This window comes from Theropithecus gelada, chromosome 13 (genome assembly GCF_003255815.1).
Source record: "Theropithecus gelada isolate Dixy chromosome 13, Tgel_1.0, whole genome shotgun sequence".
In the NCBI taxonomy this organism is placed as follows: Eukaryota; Metazoa; Chordata; class Mammalia; order Primates; family Cercopithecidae; genus Theropithecus; species Theropithecus gelada.
The window spans coordinates 106762523-106774571 of record NC_037681.1 but is presented as its reverse complement, the minus strand read 5'-3'; the positions used below and the strand labels follow the sequence as shown (position 1 = coordinate 106774571).

General features: G+C 45.3%; 1 pseudogene; it reads left to right on the top strand.

Moving 5' to 3' along the window:
- Window positions 1-1387: 1387 nt before the first annotated feature.
- Window positions 1388-2372, top strand: LOC112604520 (annotated as a pseudogene).
- Window positions 2373-12049: the final 9677 nt, after the last annotated feature.

Here is a 12049-nt window from a genome sequence, read left to right as displayed (position 1 = left end):
TTCTGAGTTATCCATTCTAATTGACCCAGATATCTAGTGTTCTATTAACATTATCCAATCCTGCAGTTTTCTTCTTGATATTTTCCTTTGATATTCCTTTACTTTTAAATTGTACTTTGAGTAATATTTTATATACTATACTTTATATGCTAAAAGTATATATAAGGTATAATATTTATATACTAAATATTAAATATCTACTAAATGCTAAATATAAATTATTTTGACCAATATATCAGATTGTAATTTTCACTTTAAATTTTATTATAACTAAAAACTAATATGTAAAAAATTCACTTCTTTATAGTCACTCTTTCAGCCATGATCATAGTATAACTTTTTTTTTTTTTTTTTGGAGACAGAGTCTCTGTCTGTTGCCCAGGCTGGAGTGCAGTGGTGCGATCTCGGCTCACTGCAAGCTCCACCTCCCAGGTTCACGCCATTCTCCTGCCTCAGCTTCCCAAGTAGCTAGGACTGCAGGCACCCGCCACCACGCCCAGCTAATTTTTTATATTTTTAGTAGAGACAGGGTTTCACCATGTTAGCCAGGATGGTCTTGATCTACTGACCTCATGATCCACCCGCTTCAGCCTCCCAAAGTGCTGGGATTACAGGCATGAGCCACCGTGCCCGGCTGTTTTTTGTTTGTTTGTTTGTGTGTTTTTTGAGATGGGTCTGGCTGTGTTGCCCAGGCTGGAGTGCAGTGGTGTGATCTCGGCTCAGTGCAACTTCCGCCTCCCGGGTTCAACTGATTCTTCTGCCTCAGACCCCTGAGTAGCTGGGATTACAGGCGCCCACCACCACACCTCACTAATTTTTGTATTTTTAATAGAGACTGGTTTTCACCATGTTGGCCAGACTGGTCTTGAACTCCTGGCCTCAAGTGATCTGCCCGCCTTGGCCTCCCAAAGTGCTGGGATTACAGGCGTGAGCCACCGTGCCCAGCAGATCATAGTATGACTTTCTATTTTTTCCAAGTCATCTTTTTTCTCTCTCAATAAAGTTTTAGGAAGAGTTCTCCAGTGCAGGGGAGCTGAGCATCAGCCAACCTGGGACTCAGACCATGACGCTCCTGGGTGGCCAGGGAGTTGGCGGGGGTTGACGGGGGGCATGAGACTTCAGAGGGATGTCCAGCTGGGAGCAGATCCCTCTTCTGCTTTCTCCCCAACTTGTGCAAATGACTCAGAGCTTATTCACGTGACATTGTGATATAACAAAACAAAACGCCAGGGACTCAAAATGAGATAATTAAAGGCGGTAAAACAGAAATAAAATAGGGAGATAATCAGCCAAGAAAGACCCATGGGAGAAAGCAGATGATGGAAAATAAAGTGAAGCAGCATTTTACGGTATGTGTTTCACCAGACTTTCTGAAATTTAAAACACGATGGCCCTTTATTTAGAGAACTGCTCTTCTCAGCACCAGTCACAGCAAACAAGCAGTCCTTAGATGTTAACTGTCTGATTGCACTTGGGAAAATATTATTAAATAGCCTCACCCTAAGAATGAGAAGAAAATATACCTATCAAATTTTATGGAACATTTTTACATTTCACCAGCATCCATTGATCTCTTAGTTTTGGTAAACATTTCCATTGTCTCCTATTTCAGGAATTCTGTACTTTCAGGCAGTAGGTTTACTAAATACCACATCTGCCTATTTACTCAAATGATATCCTTTACTTAAAGGCTTTTTGCATTATCCAGTTTTCCTAATAGTTTGTATAGATGATTGCCTGAATTTCTCGAAAACCACCAAATTTCCCTTAAGCATCAAAGTTATTTTTATTTCTTTGCAGTAATTTCAATTTAGATTTCAGTCCTTGCTTACGTTTTGGGAGACCCAGCCATCTGCCAAAGCCTGAAGGCACAGAATGTTTATTCTCATCAATGTCCTTTCTATGTCAGCATTCAGGGTTAGTGGCTGTCATTTTTCCTGAAGATTTTATGGTTTTTATAACCTCTTTGTTACATGAGTTTAGGATAACTTTCTATATGAATGAGACTATCCTATATCTTCTTCCCTTTCATCCCATTCTAGATATGCTGTGAGCTCTAAAAAATTACACTTGCCCAAACTCACTGTTTTCTTGGTACCTGGTTGCCATTTGTACCACTTCAAGTAATCATCCTTTTTCTTAAGGTACAGATTCCAGCATTGAGATGAGTTCCCTGGTTGTACTTTGTCAATAGTTTCCTCATAGCTACAATGTATTGGTTTAATCGTCACAAGCTTAATTTAGGAGACATCGAATTACCTGTGGATCCATTTGTCAACTGGAAATGCTGCTTCCTTCCATGTACAATTTATAATCTTGAAAATTTGCTCAATAAGAATCTGTTAATATGTTGCCATGTTAAAGTGAATTAAAATTTACAACTACAATAAGACTCATAATTTTATGATTGAAAAACGATGATGAGTCAGGATATATAAAAAACAAGCCGAAGCCTGAGGCAGTTGGGCACACACCTGTAGTCCCAGCTTCTCGGGAAGCCCCGGAGTTTAAGAGCAACCTGGGCGACATATTGAGACCCAGTCTCAAACAAACAAACAAACAAACAAAGAAATGGACGAAAGCCTTTCCCCTCTAACTTTCCCATCTCTTCAGAATGTATCTTTTGGGGATATGGTATTATTTATTAAATAGTATTTTATTTTACAAACAAAATAATTCCAGCCAATCATGGTGACTCATGCCTGTAATCCCAGCACTTTGGGAGGCTGAAGTGGGATGATCACTCAAACCCTGGAGTTTGAGATCAGCCTGAGCAACACAGACCCCATCTCAAAAAAAGTTTTTAAATTTAAAAAATAACTCCCAGAACATTTGTTGCGCCTGTTCAGGGACATTGTATATTATAAATATGAATTTGCTATGTAAATATAAAATTTACTGCCAACTTTATGATATAAACTTAAATGAACATTTTAATCAAATTGAAAAACAGAAAACAACTCCTCAGAAGCAGCTTGCCACCCAAAATATAAACATGAGTGAGAAAAGCAACACAACGAAAAGCCTTGGGCAACTCTCTCATGCTCCAATTACCTTCCTTCTAGCTGGACTCCCTCAGGCTGAGAAATCACTTCCATTGTCCTTGACTGTATTAATTTTCTATTATTGTCACAGCAATTACCACAACCCTAATGGGTTAAAATAACACCCGTGTATTATCTGACAGTTCCGTCGGTCAGAAGACTGGGTGTGCTCAACTGGTGATCACAAGGCCAAAGTCAAGATGTGGGCTGGCTGGGCTCTAACCTGAAGGATCTGAGAAGAATCTGTTTCTAGGTTCGTGCCACATTGTTGGCAGAGCTCAGTGCCGTGTGGTTGCAGGACTGCGATGCCCCTTTCTGTGCTGTTATCGGAGGGTCATTCTCAGCTCTAAAGGCTGCTGGTATCTCCAGGCTCATGGCCCTGTCCATCCCTTCGAAGCCAGCGATGGTGGCGTAAATCTTTCTCAGGCTTCCAGTCTCTCTGAAGGCCCCTCTGCCTCATTTTCCTGTCCCCCATTCCACTACACCCACACACACACACTCTTACATATACACGCAGACACACACACACACACAGACACACTCACATAGACACACACTCATATAGACACACACATAGACACATACATAGGCACGCACACACACATATGCATGCACTCAAACACACTCTCACATACACACATACACTCACATACACACACACACTCTCGCAGACACATTCACATAGACACACTCGCATAAACGCACACTCACATAGACACACACTCTCGCATAGACACGCTCTCACACAGAAACACATTCTCACATAGACACATACACTCACATAGACACACATACACACTCTCACATAGACACACACACGCTCTCTCTCTCACGTAGACACACAAGCCATTGCCTCCTCTGTCTTCTGCCTGGATCCCCAGTCCTTGCTTCAGTACCTACAGCTGGAGAGCCCCTTCTTTGCTTTCTCATTCATGCATTTATGATGAAAATTTGTGGGTTTTCCTCATGAACGTGTAAGGAAATATTTTACGTATTTTTGACATTTTTATGTACTTACGAAAAGCGTAAGAAAAAAGAATATAAGCCCCCACTAGTTCGTAGCCTCTCTCCTCAGAGGAAAGAAAAACTGTTAAAATTTTCTTTTCTGTACCTTTCTGTACAAGCATGTGTATATATGTTGCTCCATTTTAAATTACACAATGTAAAACATATTCAGAAATGCGCACGAAACACAATGTACAGCTCAACGGTTTATCATCAAGCACACATCCACGTAACCACCCAGGTCAAGAATGCAGCCAGCTCCCCAGAAGCCCTATCATCTTCCCTCCCAGGGACCACCCCTTCCTCCTTCCCTAGGGAGGACTTCATGGTAATTGTGTTCTTGTTTTTCTTTATAGTTTTACCACCTGAGCACATACTCTTAAACTCCATAGCTCTGTTTTCTCTGGTTGGTTGGTTGGTTAGTTAGTTGGTTTTGAACTGGAGTTTCACTCTTGTTGCCCAGGCTGGAGTGCAATGGCGCAATCTCGGCTCACTGCAACCTCCATCTCCCGGGTTCAAGCGATTCTCTTGCCTCAGTCTCCTAACTAGCCGGGATTACAAGCGCACACCGCCACACCCAGCTAATTTTTGTATTTTTAGTGGAGACAGTTTCACCATGTTGGTCAGGCTGGCCTTGAACTCCTGACCTCAGGTGATCCACCCACCTCAGCCTCCCAAAGTGCTAGAATTACAGGCATGAGCCACCATGCCAGGCCTGTTTTCTCTGTTTTTGAAGTGTATATAAATGGAACCGTACAGAATGATTGTTGCATCTGACGTCTTTTGATCAGCATTCATGTATGAGATGGTCCATGTTGTCGTATCTTTGAGCAGTCTGTTCCTTTCTACTGCTGAGCAGTATTCCATCATATGGATATTCCACAGCTTATCCATTGTCTTATCCATGGATATGTGGGGTGTTATCAGTTTTGACCTACTTACCTTCCTTTTTTCCAACTTTATTGAGATATAATTAAGGTACACTCACATGCACACATTTAAAGTATATCACTTTACCAGTTCTGACCCATGTACACACCCATAAAACCATCATAGCAGTCAAGACAGTGAACACATGCATCAGCCCAGAAAGTGTCCTTGTGCCCCTTTGGATAGATGGATGGGTAAGTGGATGGATGGATGATTGAATGGACGGAAGGATGAGGTCAGTCTGCAAGGAAGAAACAAGAAAGAAAATCTAGATGATGGGTGAATGGATGGATGGTTGGAAACAGCCCCCACATGCCATAGTTTTTGCTCATCATTTTGGATACATCCCCTGGGTGGATACATCCCCCGGGATGCCTTTTATTTTATTTTATTTTATTTTATTTTATTTTATTTTGAGACAGATTATCACTCTGTCGCCCAGGCTGCAGGGCAGTGGTGCGATAGCTCACTGCAACCTCCACCTCCCATGTTCAAGCAATTCTCCTGCCTCGGACTCCCGAGGAACTGGGATTACAGGCATGTGCCAGCACGCCCAGTCAATTTTTGTATTTTTAGTAGAGACAGGGTTTCACCATGTTGGCCAGGCTGGTCTCAAACTCCTGACCACCCGCCTCGGCCTCCCAAAGTGCTGGGATACAGGCATGAGCCACCACGTCCTGCCTGGATGCCCTTTAAAATGGATGTTACACAGTTATGCATCAGCTGACTCTAAGGGCCCATTCTGGGCCCAGGCAGCCTACTCACCCTGGAAGCTTGCTGGATTATTAAGAAATGACAGGCCAGCCAGGCTTTGTGTCTTGGACAGAAGCTCCTGAATACAGCGCTATGGTAAACTAAAAATAGATAAAAGTGTGAGGGCTGACTTGTTAAAGTAAAAATTGCATATATTAAGACATACAACATGATATTTTGACAAACATATACATAGTGAAGCATTAGTGGAAATGTAAATTAGTATAGCCATTATGGACAACGGTATAAAGGTTCCTTAAAAAATTAAAAATGGAATTACCATATGATTCAGCAATCCCTCTTCTGAGTATATACCCAAAAGAAATGAGGCTGGGCACAACAATTCACATCTGTATTCCCAGCACTTTGAGAGGCCAAGGCAGGAGGATCACTTGAGGCCAGGAGTTCAAGGCCAGCCTGGGCAACATAGCGAGACCCCCATCTCTACCAAAAAAAAAAAAAAAAACCACTCCTGACCACACGGCCACCACCATTTGTATCAGGCTTTGGAGTATGACACAAAGGAAAGTCAGTAGTTTCCAGTAGTTTCCCCGGGAGTTAGCAGACCTCATCTGAACTGTCCATAACTCATTTCTCAAGTTCCTAGGCTGCAAGAGAGGCTCAACCTTCACCAAAACCTCTGGTTTCAGAAGTTAACCCTTTACATCACCCTTTCTCCCTCATGCACAGGCTTTCTGCCACATAACTTCTCAAAACTCTCCCACCCCAGAACCTCCCCTACGTGGGTCCCTTCCTTTGGGAGGCTCCAAAGTCACTGGCAACTTCCCTGTCTGACTTTCATGGTTGATGACAGCTTGGATCCAGAGGTCTTAGAACTGAGGTTCATATATGCCCACTCTGAACCCTCACCTGGCTGTGAGCCCTACCCGCCTGCCTTCCCCACCCTCCCACATATCAGCTTCCATCCCAGAATGACCCACATGACTCTGGCCTCCGCTGCAGCCTCACTTGGCTGCTGGCTTCTGTCGCTGGGTGTCCTGGTGCCTGACCTTTACCACAGCCCTGTCCTGGTGTTTGACTCGTTCCTGATGTGAAAAGACTGGGCACTCTGCTCTCAGCTTCCAGAACTGCATTCCCCAGCCTGACCCTCCATCTTCTGGGATTCCTGCTTCCCCCTCAGGACTGTGGATCCACACCAGCCCCTCATCCTCACAACCAAAACAGGACAAAATCTACACCAGCGAGAATTGTTTTATAAGAGCTTCTTGTTTGCTAGTATATTTGACTGGGAAAGGAAGGTTGGTTTTTTTTTTTTCCTTTGGCTTAATTTTTTTCTTTGGCTTAATTTTTTTTTCAAAGTACAAAGACAATGAGTAATGACCACATGTAATTCTACCAAGAAATACCATTATCAACAAGCTAGTATACATCCTGCCAGTAGTTCTCCGGTGTTTCGTTTTGTTTTTTTCTTTTTCATTATGAACCTAAGTTTCCTGAGGCATACCAACCTGTGTGTAAATTCCGAGTGGTGACATTTACCCTTATTTTACTGTCTCTTACCCTGTGGGCCATTGCAGTACTTTACATCCCCAACAAATTGCCCTTCGATTATGTCTGCAACTTATTCACCAAATCAGACCAGTTGTACTGTGGCAGTGCCTGGCACCACCATCTGGATAGGCACCAGCCTATTTCCCAGGATAATTGGTCCCCAGGGTGCTGTTCTCTCTGCACTGCCACCAGGGCCTGCTGGATGTGGCCATCTCTGCCAGGGATGCAGAGCTGGGCTGTGTCCCCTAGTACCCTGGAGGCCCCAAGGCAGCTAGGGTCTATCCTGATATGAGAATGTCTCCCTCTACTCTGGTTTCCCAGTCTGTTAGGCCATTTGAACCTACATGTCCTGGAGCTTTTAGCTGAAGCATCTCCTTCAGCATTTACTTGCAGACATCCTGTCACTGGGACTTGGACAAGAGCCCCTGGGGGCTGGGCTGAGGGCAGACCTCCTGTCAATTTTCAGAACTGCCCTACTCCCTGCTCAGCCAGAACACTGGGGCTCTGCTACAAGTGGAGCTCCAGCCTGGTCGGAGTCTCTCTCAGCAGTTGCTCTGATAGCCTTCAGGATGGTGCTCCCAACCAGTCTGCAAAGCCTCTAGACCTCAGAATGCAGCCCTCGGTCATGTTCATTGATTGGGCAAATACTAAGTGAATGCTACTCTGTGCCAGGTACTCCACCAGGCACTGAGAACACAAAGATGAGTAAACACGAACATGGGGCCTGCCCTCATGGAACTTACTTTCTTGTGGGAGAGAAGACAATGATCAAATTACAAATAAGTGGGCCCAGCATGGTGACTTACACCTGTAATCCCAGCACTTTGGGATGCCAAGGCCAGCTGATTACTTGAGGTCAAGAGTTCGAGACCAGCCTGACCAACATGGTGAAACCCCACCTCTACTAAAAATGCAAAAATTAGTCAGGTGTTGTGGTGGGCACCTATAATCCCAGCTACTTGGGAGACTGAGGCAGGAGAATCGCTTGAACTTGGGAGGCAGATGTTGCAGTGAGCTGAGATTGTGCTACTGTACTCCAGCCTGGGTGACAAAGCAAAACTCCATCTCAAAAAAAAAAAAAAAAAAAAAATTACAAATGAGTGTAAACAGTAAGAAAGAACAGCTTGTCCGGGCATGGTGGCTCACGCCTGTAATCCTAGCACTTTGGGAGGCCGAGGCAGGCGGATCACCTGAGGTCAGAAGTTCGAGACCAGTCTGACCAACATGGTGAAACCCGGTCTCTACCAAAAATACAAAACTCAGCCGGGTGTGGTGGCTCATGCCTGTAATTCCAGCTACTTGGGAGGCTGAGGCAGGAGAATCGCTTGAACCCAGGAGGCAGAGGTTGCAGTGAGCCGAGATCGTGTCATTGCACTCCAGCCTGGCCTATAGACCTATAGAGCGAGATTCCGTCAAAAAAAGAAAAAAGAAAAAGAAAAAGAAAAATTGGGGGGGGGGGGGGGGGGGGGGGGAAGGGAGATTAAAATGTTGTAAAGCCCAGATACGCTGTGCTGCCGCCTGTAATGAAGGAGCGCCTTCCTCAACAGGTAGATGGGCCCTGGGGTGTCGAGAGACTGGACCCTCTGGTGTTCCTTTAGTTCAGCAGAAAAAGCTGCCCCAACTTCTTGGGGTGCAGCGAAGTCCGCGAGAGGCAAGGTGTGGGGATCGCGCTGCCCAGGTTGGTGCATCGCCACCTGGCTCCCGGGCGCCACCTCCCGGTCCTGCTCGGAATTGCACTCTCTGGCAGCCTTGTGTTTGGGTGTGAGGGTTAAGGCGCCCTGCCAGGGTACTTCCTGAGCAAAAGTTAAGCCTGTTCCTTCCCAACTGGAACATTTAACAGCCAGGGAGAGACCCCAGAATTCTCTTTTCTCCTGGCATGATGATGGGCAGTGTTCAAGATGACCACCGCAAGTCAGCCTGTGCCCCAGGGTGACTGTGATGAGCGGAGTCCCTGGCCATACGTGATGGGCCTGAGCCTGGGCATGGGACGAAGCTTTGTGGCCCTGAGCCACTACACTTAGGGGTTTCGTGGTAATTTCCTGGAGACAGAGGCTCCTGGTGGCTGAAGGAATGCCTTTGTTGTGTTTTCTCAGACAGGTGGCTTGGTGAGAGCAGGGCTGCTGCCCCTTCTGTCACCCACCCTGTGCCTGGAACAGTGCTTGAGCACAGAGCCACGGCCCTCCAGATTCAGCGACCTGACCCCATCTTCCTGGGAAAACACTTGTTCCTGCAGGAATGGCAGCTGGAAGCCTTCCAGTCAGAATCAGCTTCTCTTTTCCTGTTGAAGCCACCATCACTGCTCCCTTGTCCTAAGGCAGCTCAACTAACGAGGTGCCCACTGGGCCTTCTCTGCTCCTGCCTCAAGATGCCTTCCTCAGGATCCACATTTTCCCTCCACACTTTGCACCTGTTCAGGGCAAGCCCTCATCATGCCCCTCAGGACTCCACTTGAAGCCTCTTACTTCAGGGAGAGACCAAGAAGAGGGGCCTGAAGCATTTCCTGCAGAAAGGAGACCCAGCCCCTGCCAGAGGCCTGTGTGGGTCTCTTATCTCCTTAGACCCGAGCAGTTGGAGGCTGGGCCAGAAAGGAACAGAAAGGAACAGAAACCAACAATGGGCAGGAATGTCCTCCAGCTACAAACTATAGGCGCAGCTACAGCCAACAGGTGCAATTTTAGGGACATTTAAAAGGGTCACAATTCCACAAACAAAATGTGGTATATGCACACAGCCTTTAAAAGGAAGGAAATTATATGAGATGCATGATACCATGGATGAACCCAAAAGACACTCTGCTAAGTGAAATAAACCAGTCACAAAAAGACAAATACTATATGAGTCCATTTCCAGGAGGGACATAGAACAGTGAAAATCATAGAGACAGGAAGTCGAATGATTGTCAGGGCGTGGGGGAAAGGAGAGTTAGAGATGCGAAGTAGAATGATTGTGAGGGGATGGGAGGAAAGGAGAGTTAGCGTCTCATGGGCACAGAGTTTCTGCTTGGGAAGGTAAAAAGCATTCTGGAGATGGATGGTGGTGATGGTTGTGCATCAATGTGAATGTACCTAAAGCCACTGAATGTACACTTGGAAATGGTTAGGAGTCTCACTGTCTGTCGGCCAGGCTGGAGTGTAGTGGCGCGATCTCAGCTTACCACAACCTCTGCCTCCCAAGTTCAAGCAATTCTCATGCCTCCGCCTCCAGAGTAGCTGGGATTACAGGCGCCAGCTAGCATGCCCAGCTAATTTTGGTATTTTTAGTAAAGACGGGGTTTCACCATGTTGGTCAGGCTGGTCTTGAACTCCTGACCTCAGGTGATCCACCCACCTCAGCCTCCCAAAGTGCTGGGATTACAGGCGCAAGCCACCGCTCCTGGCCTAGGATGCAAAGTTTAGGTTATGTGTATTTTACCACAAATGAAAAAAGAAAAAGATTCACAATTCCAGTCAGGAGAAAGGCACTCTCTTCTACACTGCTCAGAGGAGATGAAGTCAACATGACATCTTGGGATACCTATTGGCAGTGTGCATTAAAATTTAAATATGCTAGGCCAGGCATGGTGGCTCACGTCTGTAATCTCAGCACTTTGGGAGGCCAAGGTGGGAGGATCACCTGAGGTCAGGAGTTTGAGACCAGCCTGGCCAACATGGTGAAACCCCGTCTCTACTAAAAATACAAAAATTAGCTGGGAATGGTGGCAGGTGCCTGTACTCCCAGCTCCTTGGGAGGCTGAGGTGGGAGGATCGCTTGAACCCAGGAGGTTGAGGCTGCAGTGAGCAGAGATCGTGCCACTGCACTCCAGCCTGGGCAACAGAGCGAGACTAGCACTAGAGCTACCAGACAAGTCCCACTGTCTGCTTGGACAACGTAGATGAAGCTGTGACGTCTGGAAGAGCTGTAGCCTTTTCACTGCTATGGAGGAAGACTTGGAGGGTCCAGACAGCAGAGGCTGAGCACAGGGAGAAGCCAGATCTTGGTGACATGATTTGCACCCATGGATAAACTTTGCCAGCAACTACTTGATCAACTTCCAGATTTTTCAATTACATGAACCAAAAATCCTGCTCCTGCTTTTCTCTTTGAGACAGAATCTCACTATGTTGACCTCGAACTCTTGGGTTCAAGTGAAAATTCTCTTTCCTATAGGTCAGTTTGCCTCAAGTTATCTCTGCTTTGTAACATAAAAATGCCAGATACACTTACTTTTGCAATCACAATTTAACTAATTAACACAAAAACAATAAATACATTCCCCAAGGTCAAATCTTCTCTTACCAGCTTTAAGAAAGCCTGAAAGTTATTTTTAGTTCTCCCTTTGCCCTCAGATATTTCTGGCTTTTGAATAAAATATGAAAGTGCCATGTTGAGCAAATTCTTACATTAAGCTTGTCCTGAATGGGGTTAATATATCAGGACTACTTGAATTCAGAAAATATTTCTGAGCCCCAACTATGGACAAAGTCCCATCAAGGGTGTGATAAGAGCTGAAGATATCGTTAGATGCAATTTCTGCTGCAGGGGTCAATGAGGAACAAACCTGTCTTCATGAACAGCACCCACTTAGGAGGGAAGCTCCTTGAAACGAAGCACATTATCTGGTTGGTTTACTGCCGTTTCTCCGGTGCCTGGATTAGTGCCTGGCACACTGCCAAGTATATATTTTTATAATTGAATAAAAACAATAGAAATAAATAAATGAATGGAACCATTACTTCTTCAGGTTATACCAATGTGGATTTAAAAATGGAGTCAATGCCAGAGTCAAACAACTTGAACTTCAGAAGGGTCCCTTGAAGTTGTTAGTG